Source organism: Arachis ipaensis, chromosome B01 (assembly GCF_000816755.2).
Source record: "Arachis ipaensis cultivar K30076 chromosome B01, Araip1.1, whole genome shotgun sequence".
NCBI classification, from domain to species: domain Eukaryota; kingdom Viridiplantae; phylum Streptophyta; class Magnoliopsida; order Fabales; family Fabaceae; genus Arachis; species Arachis ipaensis.
Genome location: NC_029785.2, coordinates 128,590,260 through 128,607,633, shown reverse-complemented (window position 1 = coordinate 128,607,633; position 17,374 = coordinate 128,590,260).

Sequence of the window (17,374 nt, the reverse complement as noted above, 5' to 3'; positions counted from 1 at the left end):
CTTGAGCTAAAAAGGTCCAAATTATGTGGGCTTCGAAATGATATATAATTTGATATAGTGGCCGTATAGCTAGGCGACGCGAACGCATGCTCCACGCAGATGCGTCGCAGTGACGAAAATCAGCGTGGTAGATTTCGCCCCCAGCGATTTCTGGGCTGTTTTTGACCCAGTTTTCGCCCCAGAAAACACAGCTTAGAGGCTATAAAGTGGGAGAATCCATTCATTCATAATCATACTTTCAAATACACAATTTTAGGTTTTTAGATGAAGTTTTTAGAAAGAGAGGCTCTCTCCTCTCTCTTAGGATTTAGGATTTAGGATTTAGATTTTTAGAATTAGGATTCCTTTCTGTTTATGGTTATTTCTTAAATCACAGGTTCAATGTTCTTTTAAATTACTTTCTAGTTTTTTTTATTCTATTACTTTAATTGTTATTTATCTTTTCAATTTAGCTTATGAACCTTTTCATAGTTAGAGGTTAACAAGTGGGAGCAAAATCCAATTCTCATCACAATTGATAAAGATAACTAGGATAAAATGTCTAGTTCTCATACCTTGCCAAGAGCTTTATTATTTATTTAAATTAATTCCTACAGTTTACTTTCTTGCCATTTACTATTCTTGCTTTTTATCTTATACATTAAAAAAAACCCAAAAACATATCTTTTTACATAACCAATAATAAATCATACCTCCCTGCAATTCCTTGAGAAGACGACCCGAGGTTTAAATACCTCGGTTATAAATTTTATTGGGTTTTGTTACTTGTGACAACCAAACTTTTGTACGAAAGGAATTCTTGTCGGTCTAGAAGCTATACTACCAACGCGAATATATTTTTTGTGAAAATTCTAGATCGCGCGAGAATTTCGATCGTCAAAATGGCGCCGTTGCCGGGGAATTGCAAACGTGTGCCTTATTATTGGTTATTGTAAATATTTACTTTTAAATTGATTTTTTCGAAAAAAATATATATCATATTTTTATTTTAAAATTTTTACCTTATCTTATCTTATTTTTAAATTTCAAGATTCAAATCTTTTTCAAAAAAAAAAACATATCTTTTTCAAAATCTTATCTTATCTTATTTCAAAATCAAATTTCAAATTTCAATATTTAAATTCCAAAATTCAAAATAAAAAAATTTTAAATTCAAATTTCAAAATTTAAAATTCAAAATTCAAAATTCAAAATTCAAAATTTAAAATTCAAATTCAAAAATTTAAATTTCAAAACCTTTTAAATTAAAAACTTATCTTCTTTTGCCTAACTTATCTTATCTTTTTTTAATCTTAAAATCAAATCTTTTTCAAACCTTTTCTCTTATTTATTTTATTTTATTTTCCTTTGCTTGTTTATTTATTTTTGTTTTTAATTTTTATTAGTTACTATGAGTTCTGTAACACCCTCACTATCAGAAATCACGCTTCCGGCTGCGCCACTCTGATAGCAAGAAGTATTACGACTACTTTACATACTAAATACTAAAATAGGAGCCTGTGACTCACCACTGTATTGCTGATTTCTTTGAAAATCAGAATCAACACTTTATCTTAAGAGAAATACAAACAGGCATAGATTCATATATAAGACTCTTTACATAATAACTCATAATATAGCATACATATAAAACATACAATTCCTATCCCTCTTATAAAACTTGTAATAACAAAGACGAGGGAAGAAAATAATCTAATTAATACAACAACTTATAAAACAAACGTAGTATAACTCTTCTTAACGCTTCTTCATCCGGTTCCTGAAAAGGTAAAGCTGTAGGGGGGTGAGAACCTAACCACACGGTCTCACCACGGAGTTTCAAAATTGTCATAACAAGATATCTAATAAGAAAACTGTTTTCAAGCTCAATGATTATCAATGCCTTATGAATCTTTTAAAAACCAATAGGAAATCGTTCAAAACCTTTTTAAAGAAACAATGTTTAACCTTTCAGAAATCCGAAACATTTCCTTTCTTATAAGAAAATCTCAATTAGAAGCTAACCACGCAATCAAACAACACAATCATTAATTCAGCACCAAACTTCATTCTCAAATGTAGCACACCATAACAAACATAGGCAAGACAGACAAGGAAAGCACAAGTAGGTAGCAATTACAACAAATAGTTCAAGTAGCAGTTAAGAACAGTTTAACAATTAGGCAAACCAAAACAAGTTCAAACCCAAGCAAAACATACAGATGCATATGATACATGCCTGTCCTATGGCTGATGAAGCTCATCTGTCGGTTATCCAGCCAACGCGACAAGTCTGAATTGTCCTTAGATTGTCCCCCGACGTACATCCCCAAGAGTCTATGCATAGCTTTTTCTCAAATAATCAATATTGCTCAATGGGGGTAACATTCCCGGGAATTTATATAGTGCCCGGTCACACTTACGTCGTAGGGTCAACAGAGTATCGAGTTTTTCAACCTGGTACACGTGGTGGCAAGCCATGGTACTTTATCCAGGGAACCTCGTATCTCAGATAATTCAAATTCATAAGCCATATGAATAACTCAAAGATCATATCTCATCATCCTCAATCAATATCTCAATATCATAATCATTCATCAATCTAAATCTCATTTCCAAATTCATTCAAAAACCATATTTCAAAGAGAATTCTCATCATCATTCTTTCTATTCCATCCTTCAACAATCCCAATTCAAAACATAATTCTTTCTTTGATGAATAAATCAATCTTGAAACATATAATGTTTAAAAACAAATCTTTTTAACTAATTACTTCAAATAAAACTTCCAATTTTATAAAATTTCGGCAACATCTCCTCTAAAACTCGAACACTGCCACCCTTTTCGGGTCCCATCTAAACATTTCTCAAGCCTTTTCTCAACCATTTCCAAATCTCAAACATTTTCCAGAATTCAACCAGTTCCAATATCAAGTTATTTCAAATCAGACCAATTCCAATAATAAAACTCTTTTTAAAATCAAACCAGTTCAAGTATTTGATCATTTATAAAATCAGACCGACTCAAAATCAAACCACTTTAACTCCAAACCAAGAAAAACCACTTTTTATAATAATCAAGTAAATAAGTTTTTAAACTCATTTCTTATCAACAACCATACTTCACTCAAGCAATCAAACAACCACATCCACAAGACAAACTTAATCACAGAAATATATTTTTGCATCAATATCTATTTATAACAACTCTGTACTATAAAATAAATCTTAAGAAAAATCCCTACCTCAATTATTCGCAATCCACATAATTAAACGCGTTGAATCCCTTTTCCCTCGGCTCATCACAACGGCAACCACAGCCGCAGTTCCAAACCACGTTTGCAGCAACCATAATTACTCTAATCGCAATAAGAAATAATCGAAACTCAATCAAATAGCAAATAACATTGCAAAATACTCAATAAACTATAATGAATTGCTAATAGCGAAAGTTCCAAAATAAGAAAAACTCACCGAATCAGAGGGAAATAAAAGTTGGAGCTGTTATAAATCCAACGGCCTTCACCGGCAAGAACGGGACCTGATAGAAATAATGGAAAGTGAAGGTGATGCCGAATAGCTATGGTGGTTAATCCAATCAGCACCGAGGGTGGCGTACGATAGAGCAACTCGCTATAAACAATCCCTGGCACAAACAACCTCAGCAACAACTCTTATAGTAACCAGGATTTTGACCGACAATGAGGAAAAACCAGAACAAGGCTAGAGCTTACCAAAAAGGTGGCGGCTCTAGCGGCGGTTTCTGGCAACAAGGCTATGGCGGCAGCGGGCAGCTCAGCAGTAACAGAGGCAGAACATAACAGCGACGCACAACATCCATCTCTTCCATCGCATTCTGGTCATCTCCCAGTGATGGCGTGCATGGCGGCGATGACATATCTGATGGCAAATCAGATTAGTTCGGCACCGGAGATCTCCTTCTCACGCGTTGTCTCTCTTCTCGGCGACAGAACGGCTCCCTCGCGCTTGCTTTCTCTCCTTCCTCAACGGCAGTTCGTGGACAGATCGGCGGCAAGCTAGACGTGACGAGATGGCGACGCGGCGGGACACGAGCGGCGAGCTCCATTCCGGCAGTGGTAGCTCACGAGGACGACGACAACAAGGCGGCGGTGATGGGACCCAGTGGCGCTGGCGTGACCTTCCTCTTCTCTTCTTCTGTGGATCGCAGCTCACTCATCTCCGGCGCCCTCTCCCTCTTCTCCGTTTTTAACACGGCGGCGCGGCGGCAGTGATGGCCGCCGACGCTACCCTTCCTCTTTCCCCCTTCTTCTCTTCCCGCAGCTCCCCTCCTTCATTTCTGTTCCTTTCCTTATTTCTTTTCTTTCTTTCCTTTTGATTGTTTTTTGTTCTGAGTATGTTTCTAGAATAGGAGAAAAGGAAAGGGTAATGGCGGCTGGGGAAAATGGGAAAAAGAAAATATTAAAGCTAGGGTTTGTTGTATAAAAATTAGGATTTGTATAAAATAAAAATATTAATAAGATAATAGGGTTAAGTAATAATTCAAATTAACATTTAATATAAAATGATTATCTTTAAAATACCATTTTATTATCAACTTGAGATCTATTTTCGAATAAATACTAATTCAACAAAAATTGATGGTAATTAGATTAATTCTCCTTCATTTATAAAATAAAGGAGTCTTACAAGTTCTCACCCCTCTCGCTTTGAGTTTGGTTCTAATGTTGTTGAAAGGAATGGAAGCTATAACAGGAACATGCATCAAAGTCGAAACAATCAAAGATGGAAAAAGCCACGAGGATCTAATCAACCCTTTCGGCAACAATACCTTCCAAGATACCATGGACAACAACCACCCTACAATGCATGCCAAGACAATAGTTATGGTGGACCTCTTCGTGACAACCAACCTCCACCAAATTACTATGGTCAAGAGTCATTCCAGGGAGCGTACCAAGATGATGAATATGGTGGACCCCCTTACCAACAAGTCCCACCATATGCTTATGAACCACCTCCTCAACACAACTCTGGACCACCATACTCACAAGCCCCCTACTACCAAACACCATCACATAATTCTAACCCTTATCCACCATATCAACCACCTTATGAGCCATATGAGCCATACATAGATCCACCCCAATTCCAACCCAACTCCCAAGGACCACCACCTCCATATACACCACATCCATATCCATCAATCCAAGAGCCTTATGATCCTACTTATGATATCCGAGCAGAACAAGAGTCAAGGGATCGTCTCAAGGAAACAATGGATCGATTTCAAGCAACCCTGCGTCAATTGGACCGAGCGATAAACCAAACAGCACCCGAAGAGCTTTCATGGCTAAGGAATCTCAATTTGAGAGCAAGGAATTGAAATGTGCTGTGCAACAAGTGGAAAAGATGGAGAGTGATGAACCACCCTCTTATCATGAACCTTTCCTCCCAAATAATGAGCCCTCACATCCACCTCAACCTTTAATGCATGATACTATTGGTGTTATTCTTCAAGGGCAAAGAGAGATGAAACGGGGAATACTAGAATTCGCAACTGCCTTTACCGAGGTAGTAAATCGATTAGCTTCCCAACATCTGAGCACTCAAAGTACTCCCATGGCTACATGTGGAGAATGAAAAGAAGAGCGTAGCATGAAAGAGACACTAGAAACTCCGATGGACAATGAGGAACATGGCTTTGTATTGGAACAAGTGGAGGAAGCCATAACAGTTGCAGAGGAAGAAGTGGTTGAAGATTTAGGAGATGCTGAACCTCCATGAGAATCTAGGATTGTAGAGTACCCCTCCAATAAGATTGAAATTGATGTCAAGAAGGCTAGTGCACAACCTCCATGGCATATTCCTTATGAAGACTTGGATGGGATAGATCAAGAAGTAAGTTTCCTTGGTGATGAAAATCATGCATCAAGTCCTCCTAGTGATAAATCTACATCCGCAAACGGACTCCTTGAGTATGAAGACTCTTCTCTGATTGAGTCTGCAAATGATGTGGAAGTAGAAGCCCTTCGAAAAGGATGGACGGGAGTTGAGTACGCTTTGTCAAGAATGTTGGAGACTTCTCCACCTAGGTTGTCGTCTACTCCTTCATTTGAGTGGGTAAAACTTATCTCTGTTCGTCTTCCTATCCCACTTGAGTACGGTATTCTTGAAACGGACGGCCAACTTAGGAACCTTTGTGGCATTAAGCGTAAGAGAAGAATTTTTAGTGGTTGGAGTTGCAAATCAAGGCTTATCAAGGTTGATACTTCAAGATAAAGATGTAAGGACTCAACTGGTGATAATTTGGTTAGACTTAAAAGAAGAGTTTGGTACTCCATATAGAATTCAGAGTGCTTGCCACCCGAATGGAACCATGATGATCAACTTGAAGACGGGTGTGTTTTTGGGTTACTTTTCTTCCCTTTTTTCTTTCAGGATTGCCATCGAAGAAGGAAAAGGAAAAAGCTTTTTAATGGGGAGACAAACAAGTCCATCTGCACAATCCTTGGAGAAAAGCATCAGTTGTAGCAGTCCGTCCACCTGCACATCTCAGCATGCACCGAGGACGGTGCAATCTTTAAGTGTGGGGAGGTCAATACCAATCTCCATGGGTTATTTATTTTCTTCTTAACACCAAGATATTACTTTATCTGTTAGTTCATTGTTGCATTTGCATGTTTAATTGCATGTTTGTTTGATTTTTGTGCATATTTTACCACTTGGTTGAAGTAATATTTTCTTTTTCAAGAAACATTTTATAGCATTTCATTAATTTGAATTAAACTTTTCGAAAAACTTGTTTGAAGAAATTTTAATTTGGAACATGGTTTTAGAGCTCGAACACACAAAACCAGTGAGACTTTGTGCCTACTTGATTGGTTGCATTTTACCAACCAATATTTTATTTTTGGTGTGTGTTGTTCTCTCTAAAATTGTGATCTTTGTCTTGCTTAATTCTATATTTCCATTGTTTGATGTATGCATGCACTTATATGATTGAGGCCTTTGTTTCACTGAGCTTACATACCCATATGGCCTTACCTTTCATTATCCCATGCAAACCAATTTGAGCCTATTTTACCCCTTTGTTCTTTACTTTAGCACATCATTAACTCTAAGCGGAAAACAATAATGTCCTTAATTTGAATCCTTGGTTAGCTTAGACTAGTGAGAGTGCTTATGATTTAAGTGTGAGAAAATTGGGTTTGGAAACATTTGGTTTGAGAATTGAGTATGTTAGAATTTTCTAAAAATATGAAAGAATGTTGAGAATATGTTCATGCATTCAATACTTTAATCATATGCATTGAGAAAAACAAAAGAAAAAAAATGATATAGATATATATAAAAAAAATAAATAAAAAAAAGAAAGGAAAACAAAAATAAAGAAAAAGAAAAGAAAAGAAAAAGAGCAAATAAAAAAGGGGACAAAATACCCCAAAGCAAGTGGTGAAAGCAATGCATATGTACTGTACTTGAAATTAGGATGCATGAATATGTGGAAAACATGGATAATGGATAGTTAGATGTGGTATTATGATTACATGGATTGTCTAAGTTAGGTGGGAAAAGTTTAAGTTAATTAAGGATTCAGATTTTAGTCCACTTGACCAAATACAATCCTACCTTGACCCTAACCCCATTACAACCCTTAAAAGACCTCTTGATATGTGTATTTATGCATTAAATTTTTGTTGATTGTTAGAAGAAGAGCAAGCCTTAGAAAGCAAGGTTAGTAGAGAATTGAGAGAGTCGAACCTTAAACACCTGAGCGATTAGAGTGCATACACTTCTAGTGAGGGTTCGATACTCGGTTCTTTGTTCCCGGCTTTCACGAGCTATTTTCTTTTGCAAGTTTACTTGTACCTTATTTTATGATTTGAATTAGTGAGATCCAGTTTATATTTGTTCTTGAAATATTTATTTACTTTTAACCAAGTAGGAAAAAACATTCTACATTTAGTTGCATTCATAGGTTGCATTTCATACATTCTACCATTCCTCTTCACTCTCTTATAGCTTCTCTTGAGTTTAGCATGAGGACGTGCTAATGTTTAAGTGTGGGGAGATTGATAAACCACTATTTTATGGTTTATCTTGTGCTCAATTGAGTGGTTTTTATCAACTCTTTACCCACTTATTCATACTATTTGCATGGTTTTACTTTTTCCTTCCGGATTTTGTGCTTTGATTGAAAACATGTTTCCTGGGCCTTTAATTTGCTAATATTAATCATCTCTTATTACCATTCGATACCGTGATATGTGTGTTAAGTGATTTCAGAGATTACAGGGCAGGAATGGCTTAGAGAATGGAAAGGAAGCATGCAAAAATGGAAGGAATACAAGAAGTTGAAGAAATTGCTAAGCTGTCCAGCCTGACCTCCTCGCACTCAAATAGTCATAACTTGAGCTACGGAGGTCCAAATGATGTGGTTCCAGTTGTTTTGGAAAGATAACATCTGGGGCTTCGAAATGATATATAATTTGCTATAGTGGCCGTAAAGCTAGGTGAAGCGAACGCGTGCTCCAGGCGGACGCATCGCAGTGACAAAAATCAACGTGGCAGATTTCGCCCCCAGCGATTTCTGGGCTGTTTTTGACCCAGTTTTCGGCCCAGAAAACAAATATTAGAGGCTATAAAGTGGTGGAATTCATTCATTCATAATCATACTTTCAAATACACAATTTTAGGTTTTTAGATGTAGTTTTTAGAGAGAGAGATGCTCTCTCTTCTCTCTTAGGATTTAGGATTTAGGATTTAGATTTTTAGAATTAGGATTCCTTTCTGTTTATGGTTATTTCTTCAATCACAGGTTCAATGTTCCTTTAAATTACTTTCTAGTTTTATTTATTCTATTACTTTAATTGTTATTTATCTTTTCAATTTAGCTTATGAACCTTCCATGTTAGGACTTGAATTTATATTTAAATGCAATTTGAGGTATTTCAGATTTAAGATTTCTTTCTTTTATTTATGTTACTGCTGCTTTCCATCTGAAGGCATTTTTATTCGAGTAGATTTATTATCTCCTTTTGGCCTTGGTTAAGTAATTGGTAACACTTGAGTTATTAAACTCAGCTGTTGTTTGAACATTGGAATTTGCTGATTGATTTTAACTCCAATAACTCTAGTCTTTTCTTAGGAATTGACTAGGACTTGAGGAATCAAATTGATTCATCCACTTAACTTACCTTCATAGTTAAAGGTTAACAAGTGGGAGAAAAATCCAATTCTCATCACAATTGATAAGGATAACTAGGATAAAACGTCGAGCTCATACCTTGCCAAGAGCTTTATTATTTATTTAAATTAATTCCTACAGTTTACTTTCTTGCCATTTACTATTCTTGCTTTTTATCTTATACATTAAAAAAACCCAAAAACATATATTTTTACATAACCAATAATAAATCATACCTCCCTGCAATTCCTTGAGAAGACGACCCAAGGTTTAAATACTTCGGTTATAAATTTTATTGGATTTTGTTACTTGTTGATGAGCGAATAATTTATACGCTTTTTGGCATTGTTTTTAGTACGTTTTTAGTATATTTTAGTTAGTTTTTATTATGTTTTTATTCAAAAATCACATTTATGGACTTTACTATAAGTTTGTGTATTTTTCTATGATTTCAGATATTTTCTGACTGAAATTGAAGGACCTGAGAAAAAATCTGATTCAGAGGCTGAAAAAGGACTGCAGATGCTGTTGGATTCTGACCTTCCTGCACTCAAAGTAGATTTTCTGGAGCTACAGAAGCCCAATTGGCACGTTCTCAATTGCGTTGGAAAGTAGACATCCTGGGCTTTCCAGAAATATATAATAGTTTATACTTTACTCGAGATTTGATGGCCCAAACTGGCGTTCCAATTCAGCATAGAAATTCTGGCGTCAAAACGTCAGAACTGGCATGAAAGCTGGAGTTAAACTCCCAAACTGACACAAAAGCTGGTGTTTAACTCCAAGAAAGGTCTCTACACGTGAAAGCTTCAATGCTCATCCCAAGCACATACCAAGTGGGCTCCGGAAGTGGATTTCTACACTAACTATTCTAGCTTACTCATTTTCTGTAACCCTAGGTCACTAGTTTAATATAAAAACTACTTTTAGTGATTCATCTTGTACCTCATGACACTCTACACGTTTCATATTGTATCTTCTATGGCATGAGTCTCTAAACCCCATGGTTGGGGGTGAGGAGCTCTGCTGTGTTTTGATGAATTAATGCAATTACTACTGTTTTCCATTCAATCACGCTTGCTTCTATTCTAAGATATTCTCTCGTACTTCAACTTGATGAATGTGATGATCTATGACACTCACCACCATTCTCAACCTATGAACGCGTGCCTGACAACCACCTCCGTTCTACCTTGGACTGAGTGATTATCTCTTAGCCTCCTAGTTCAGATTAGAGTCTTCGTGGTATAAGCTAGAATCAATTGGCAGCATTCTTGAGATCCGGAACGTCTAAACCTTGTCTGTGGTATTTTGAGTAGGATCTGGGATAGGATGACTGTGACGAGCTTCAAACTCGCAAGTGCTGGGCGTAGTGACAGACGCAAAAGGATCAATGGATCCTATTCCAGCATGAGTGAGAACCGACAGATGATTAGCCATGCAGTGACAGCGCATTTGGACCATTTTCACTGAGAGGACGGATAGTAGCCATTGACAACGGTGATCCACCAACATACAGCTTGCCATGGAAGGAGCCTTGCGTGCGTAAAGAAGAAGACAGTAGGAAAGTAGAGATTCAGATGACAGAGCATCTCCAAAACCTCAACCTGTTCTCCATTACTGCATAACAAGTATTTATTTCATGTTCTTTTACTTTTTACAATTAAATTTGAGAATTATTGATATCCTGACTAAGAGTTACAAGATAACCATAGCTTGCTTCAAGCCGACAATCTCCGTGGGATTGACCCTTACTCACGTAAGGTATTACTTGGACGACCCAGTGCACTTGGTGGTTAGTTGTGCGGAATTGCAAAAGTGTGATTGTAATTTCGTGCACCAAGTTTTTGGCGCCGTTGCTGGGGATTGTTCGAGTTTGGACAATTGACGGTTTATCTTGTTGCTTAGATTTGGAATAATTTATTTTTGTTGGTTTAGAGTCACTAAATTTGAGTCTTTTATTTGAGTTAGTTTCATATTTTAAGTTTGGTGTCAATTGCATGCTTTTATTTTCTTTTAATTTTTTGAATTTGCATGTTCTTAGTTCTTTCTTCATCCTTAAAAATTCAAAGTTTGGTGTCTTCTTTGTGTTTTCCTTTAAATTTTCGAAAATTTGTGTTTGATTTCTAAAAAGTTTAAGTTTGGTGTCCCTTGTGCTTTTATTTACTTAAAAATTTTTCAAAAATTTATTCTTGGTGTTCATCTTGACATTCAAAGTTTTCTTGTTTGTTCTCTTTGTTTTGATCTAAAATTTCTAAATTTAGTGTCATTTTGTTGTTTTTCTCTTTCCTCATTAAAATTCAAAAATAAAAAAATCTTTTCCATATTTTACTCATAAATTTTGAAAGTTTGCATTAAATTAGTCAAAGATTTTCAAAATCATATCTTTTTTTTAGTCAAATCAAAATTCTAATTTCAAAAAATTGATCTTTTCAAATCTTTTTCAAAAATAAAATCTTTTTAATTTCATCAATCATATCTTTTTTTTTATTGCAATCATATCTTCTCAATCATATCTTTTTCAAAATAATTTTCAATCATATCTTTTTGATTGCTAATTTCAAAATCTTTTTCAAAAAATCACCTAACTACTTTTCTCTTTCATATTTCGAAATTAACTAAGCATTCTTTTTCCAAAATCTTTTTAATTAATTAATTAATTTAGTTTTCAATTTGCTTTTATTTTCTTCTAATTTTCGAAATTTTTATTTTATCTTCCATTTATTTTGTTTTATTTTTTTCGGTTACTTTTAATTAAATAAAATAAAAAAAATTATTTTAAAAATATAATTTAATTGCAATTCATATCAATTTCCTTTTCTTCATCATGGACATAAGTGGAAATGAACAGTCCAGAAGGACTCTGGGGTCATATGCTAACCCCATTTCAGCTGCATATGGGAGTAGCATCTGTATACCTCCCATCAAAGCAAGTAGTTTTGAGCTAAATCCTCAGCTCATTATCATGGCGCAGCAAAATTGCCAATATTCCAGTCTTCCACAGGAAGAACCTACTGAGTTTCTGGCACAGTTCCTACAAATTGCTGATACAGTACGTGATAAAGAAGTGGATCAGGATGTCTACAGATTATTACTATTTCCATTTGCTGTAAAAGATCAAGCTAAGAGGTGGTTAAATAACCAACCCACAGTAAGCATAAAAACATGGAGACAGTTATCAGACAAATTCCTGAATCAATTTTACCCTCCAAAAAGGATGACACAGCTGAGGCTGGACATCCAAGGCTTTAAACAAGAGGATCATGAATCCCTTTATAATGCCTGGGAGAGGTACAGAGGGATGCTAAGGAAATGCCCCTCTGAAATGTTTTCAGAGTGGATACAGTTAGACATCTTCTACTATGGGCTTACAGAAAGAGCTCAAATGTCTCTAGACCACTCAGCTGGTGGATCTATACACATGAGAAAGACAATTGAAGAGGCTCAAGAACTCATAGATACGGTTGCTAGAAATCAACATCTGTACTCAAGTAGTGAGTCCTCTATAAAAGAAGAGGCTAGGACAGTAACTACTGATCCTAATCCTCAAGAACAGATTGTTGAACTTAATCAGCAATTACTCCTTATGACAAAACAATTAGCAGAATTTAAAGAGATGCTCCAAGACACTAAAAATGCTAACAAGAATATAGAAGCACAATTGAATCAGACAAGACAGCAGCTATCTAAACAGATAACAGAAGAATGCCAAGCTGTTCAACTAAGGAGTGGGAAGACATTGAATAAATCAGCTCAAAGTAGCAGAAAGCCAAGAAAAGAACAACTGACAGAGGATGACCAAACCACTGCCCAAAATCCCTCTGAGGATAGCAAGAGCCCAGAGAGGACTAATTCTCGCATTCAAACGCCAGAAAAGGGTGAAAGATTGGCGTCAAACGCCCAGTGGATGCCCACTTCTGGCGTTCAAATGGTAGAAAAGGGAGAAAAGTTGGCGTTGAACGCCCATTCCTTGCCCAGTCCTGGCGTTCAAATGCCAGAAAAGGGTGGAAAGCTGGCATTAAACGCCCATCCAGCACCCAATCCTAGCGTTCAAACGCTAATGAGGGATCAGACACCTGCAAGTGCTGATAGTAACCCCTCTAAGAAGGCTTCTCCAACCACCTCTGTAGGAAATAAACCTGCAGCAACTAAGGTTGAAGAATATAAAGCCAAGATGCCTTATCCTCAGAAACTCTGCTAAGCGGAGCAGGATAAACAATTTGCCCGCTTTGCAGACTATCTCAAGACTCTTGAGATAAAGATCCCATTTGTAGAGGCACTTGAGCAAATACCCTCTTATGCTAAGTTCATGAAAGAGATCTTAAGTCATAAGAAGGATTGAAGAGAAACTGAAAAGGTGTTTTTCACAGAAGAATGCAGTGCAGTCATTCTGAAAAGCTTACCAGAGAAGCTTAAAGATCCAGGAAGCTTTATGATACCATGCACATTAGAGGGTACTTGTACCAAGACAGCTCTATGTGACCTTAGAGCAAGTATCAACCTAATACCTGCATCCACTATCAGAAAGCTTGGTTTGACTGAAGAAGTCAAACCAATCCGAATATGTCTTCAACTTGCTGATGGCTCTATTAAATATCCATCAGGCATAATTGAGGACATGATTATCAAGGTTGGGCCATTTGCCTTTCCCACTAACTTTGTAGTACTGGAAATGGAGGAGCACAAGAGTGCAACTCTCATTCTAGGAAGACCTTTCCTAGCAACTGGACGAACTCTTATTGATGTACAAAAAGGGGAAGTAACCCTGAGAGTCAATGAGAATGAGTTCAAGTTAAATGCTGTCAAAGCTATGCAGCATCCAGACACATCAAATGACTACATGAGCACTGATATTATTGACTCTTTGGTGGAAGAGATCAATATGACTGAAAGTCTCGAATCAGAGCTAGAGGACATCTTTAAAGATGTTCAGCCTGATCTGGAGGAATCAGAGGAAATAAAAGAACCTCTGAAAATTCCTTAAGAAGAGGATAAGCCTCCTAAACCCGAGCTCAAACCACTACCACCATCCCTGAAATATGCATTTCTGGGAGACGGTGACACTTTTCCAGTGATCATAAGCTCTGCTTTAAATCCACAAGAAGAGAAAGCACTAATTCAGGTGCTGAGGACACATAATTAGTCCAGCAAGATGCATGCACAAGATCCTATTGGAGGATGATGCTAAGCCAGTGGTTCAACCACAGAGGCGGCTAAATCCAGCCATGAAGGAGGTGGTGCAGAAAGAGGTCACTAAGTTACTAGAGGCTGGGATTATTTATCCTATTTCTGATAGCCCCTGGGTAAGCCCTGTCTAAGTTGTACCCAAAAAGGGAGGCATGACAGTGGTTCACAATGAAAAGAATGAACTGGTTCCTACAAGAACAGTTACAGGGTGGCGTATGTGTATTGACTACAGAAGGCTCAATACAGCCACCAGAAAGGATAATTTTCCTTTACCATTCATATACCAAATGCTAGAGAGACTAGCAGGTCATGACTATTACTGCTTTTTGGATGGCAATTCAGGCTACAATCAAATTGCAGTAGATTCTCAGGATCAAGAGAAAATAGCATTCACATGTCCTTTTGGAGTATTCGCATACAGAAGGATGCCTTTTGGTCTGTGCAATGCACCTGCAACCTTTCAGAGATGCATGCTTTCTATTTTCTCTGATATGGTGGAAAAATTTCTGAAAGTCTTCATGGATGACTTCTCAGTATTTGGAGACTCATTCAGCTCCTGTCTTGATCATCTACCACTTGTTCTGAAAAGGTGCCAAGAGACTAACCTGGTTTTAAACTGGAAAAAATGTCACTTTATGGTGACTGAAGGAATTGTCCTTGGGCATAAAATTTCGAACAAAGGAATAGAGGTGGATCAAGCTAAGGTAGAGGTAATTGAAAAATTACCACCACCTGCCAATGTAAAGGCAATCAGAAGCTTTCTGGGACATGCAGGATTCTACAGGAGGTTTATAAAGGATTTTTCAAAAATTGCAAAACCTCTGAGCAATTTGCTAGCTGCTGACACGCCATTTGTGTTTGACACATAGTGTCTGCAAGCGTTTGAAACCCTAAAGGCTAAGTTGGTCACAGCACTAGTCATCTCTGCACCAGACTGGACATTACCATTCGAACTAATGTGTGATGCCAGTGACCATGCCATTGGTGCATTATTGGGACAGAGGCATAACAAGCTTCTGCACGTCATTTATTATGCTAGCCGTGTTTTAAATGATGCACAGAAGAATTACACAACCACAGAGAAAGAGTTACTTGCAGTGGTTTATGCCATTGACAAGTTTAGATCCTATTTAGTAGGTTCAAAAGTAATTGTGTATACTGACCATGTTGCTCTTAAATTCTTACTCACAAAGCAGGATTCAAAACCCAGGCTCATAAGATGGGTGTTGCTTCTACAAGAGTTTGATATAGAAATAAGAGACAGAAAAGGGACAGAGAACCAGGTAGCTAATCACCTGTCCCAGATAGAACCAGTAGCAGGGGCATCCCTCCCTCCTACTGAGATCTCTGAAACCTTTCCGAATGAGCAACTCTTTGCTATTCAGGAAGCACCATGGTTTGCAGACATTGTGAATTATAAAGCTATGAGGTTTATACCCAAAGAGTACAGCGGGTGCAGATGAAAAAACTAATTTCAGATGCAAAGTACTACTTATGGGATGAACCATATCTCTTTAAGAGATGTGCAGACGGAATGATCCGCAGATGCGTACCCAGAGAAGAAGCACAGAAGATCCTATGGAACTGCCATGGATCATAGTATGGAGGACATTTCGGAGGTGAGCGAACAGCCACTAAAGTCCTCCAATGTGGCTTCTACTGGCCTACTCTCTATAGAGATGCCCGAGAGTTTGTGCGTAACTGTGACAGTTGCCAAAGAGCTGGCAACTTGCCTCATGGTTATGCCATGCCTCAACAAGGGATCTTAGAGATTGAGTTGTTTGATGTATGGGGTATTGACTTCATGGGTCCCTTTCCACCATCATACTCAAACACTTACATTCTGGTGGCAGTAGACTATGTATCTAAATGGGTAGAAGTAATTGCCACACCCACTAATGATACTAAGACCGTACTGAAATTCCTCCGGAAACATATCTTCAGCAGATTTGGCGTCCCCAGAGTACTAATCAGTGACGGGGGCACTCATTTCTGCAATAAGCAGCTATATTCTGCTATGGTCCAATATGGAATTAGCCACAAAGTAGCAACTCCATATCACCCACAGACAAATAAGCAGGCTGAAGTCTCTAATAGAGAACTAAAAAGAATCCTGGAACGGACTGTAATTGCCCGTAGAAAGGATTGGACAAAAAGCTTGGATGATGCTCTGTGGGCATACAGAACAGCATTCAAGACTCCTATAGGAACCTCTCCATACCAGCTTGTGTATGGCAAAGCCTGCCATCTGCCTGTGGAACTGGAACATAAGGCCTACTGGGCAACCAGATTCCTAAACCTGGATTCTAAGTTAGCTGGAGAGAAAAGATTGCTCCAGCTGAATGAGCTAGAGGAATTCAAACTCAATGCTTTTGAAAATGCTAAAATTTATAAGGAGAAAGCAAAAAAGTGGCATGACAAGAAACTATCATCTAGAGTCTTTGAACCAGGACAGAAGGTTCTGCTATTTAACTCTAGGCTCAGACTATTCCCCGGGAAACTGAAATCCCAGTGGAGGGGACCATATGTGATTACAAGTGTATCACCATATGGATATGTTGAGCTTCAGGATATTGACTCTGATAAAAAGTTCATTGTTAATGGACAGAGAATCAAATATTATCTTGAAAGCAATTTTGAGCAAGAATGCTCAAAACTGAGGCTGGAATAAAGCTAAGTCAAGGTCCAGCTAAAGACAATAAAGAAGTGCTTGCTGGGAGGCAACCCAGCCATTAGCAACTTATTTGTTTTAATTAATACTTGTAGAAGTTTGATATAAATTTTCTTCAAGATTAATCATCAAAACTGAAGGAACTCACAGAGTTACAGAAGGATTCAGCGCAAAAAGCAGAGAAAAGGAGCTCAATGGCAAGAAAACGCCAGTAAGGAGCATTTTGGGCGTTAAACGCCAGTAAAGGTACCATTTTGGGCGTTAAACGCCAGAATGGGTACCTGATGAGCGGATAATTTATACGCTTTTTGACATTGTTTTTAGTATGTTTTTAGTAGGATCTAGTTACTTTTAGGGATGTTTTTAAT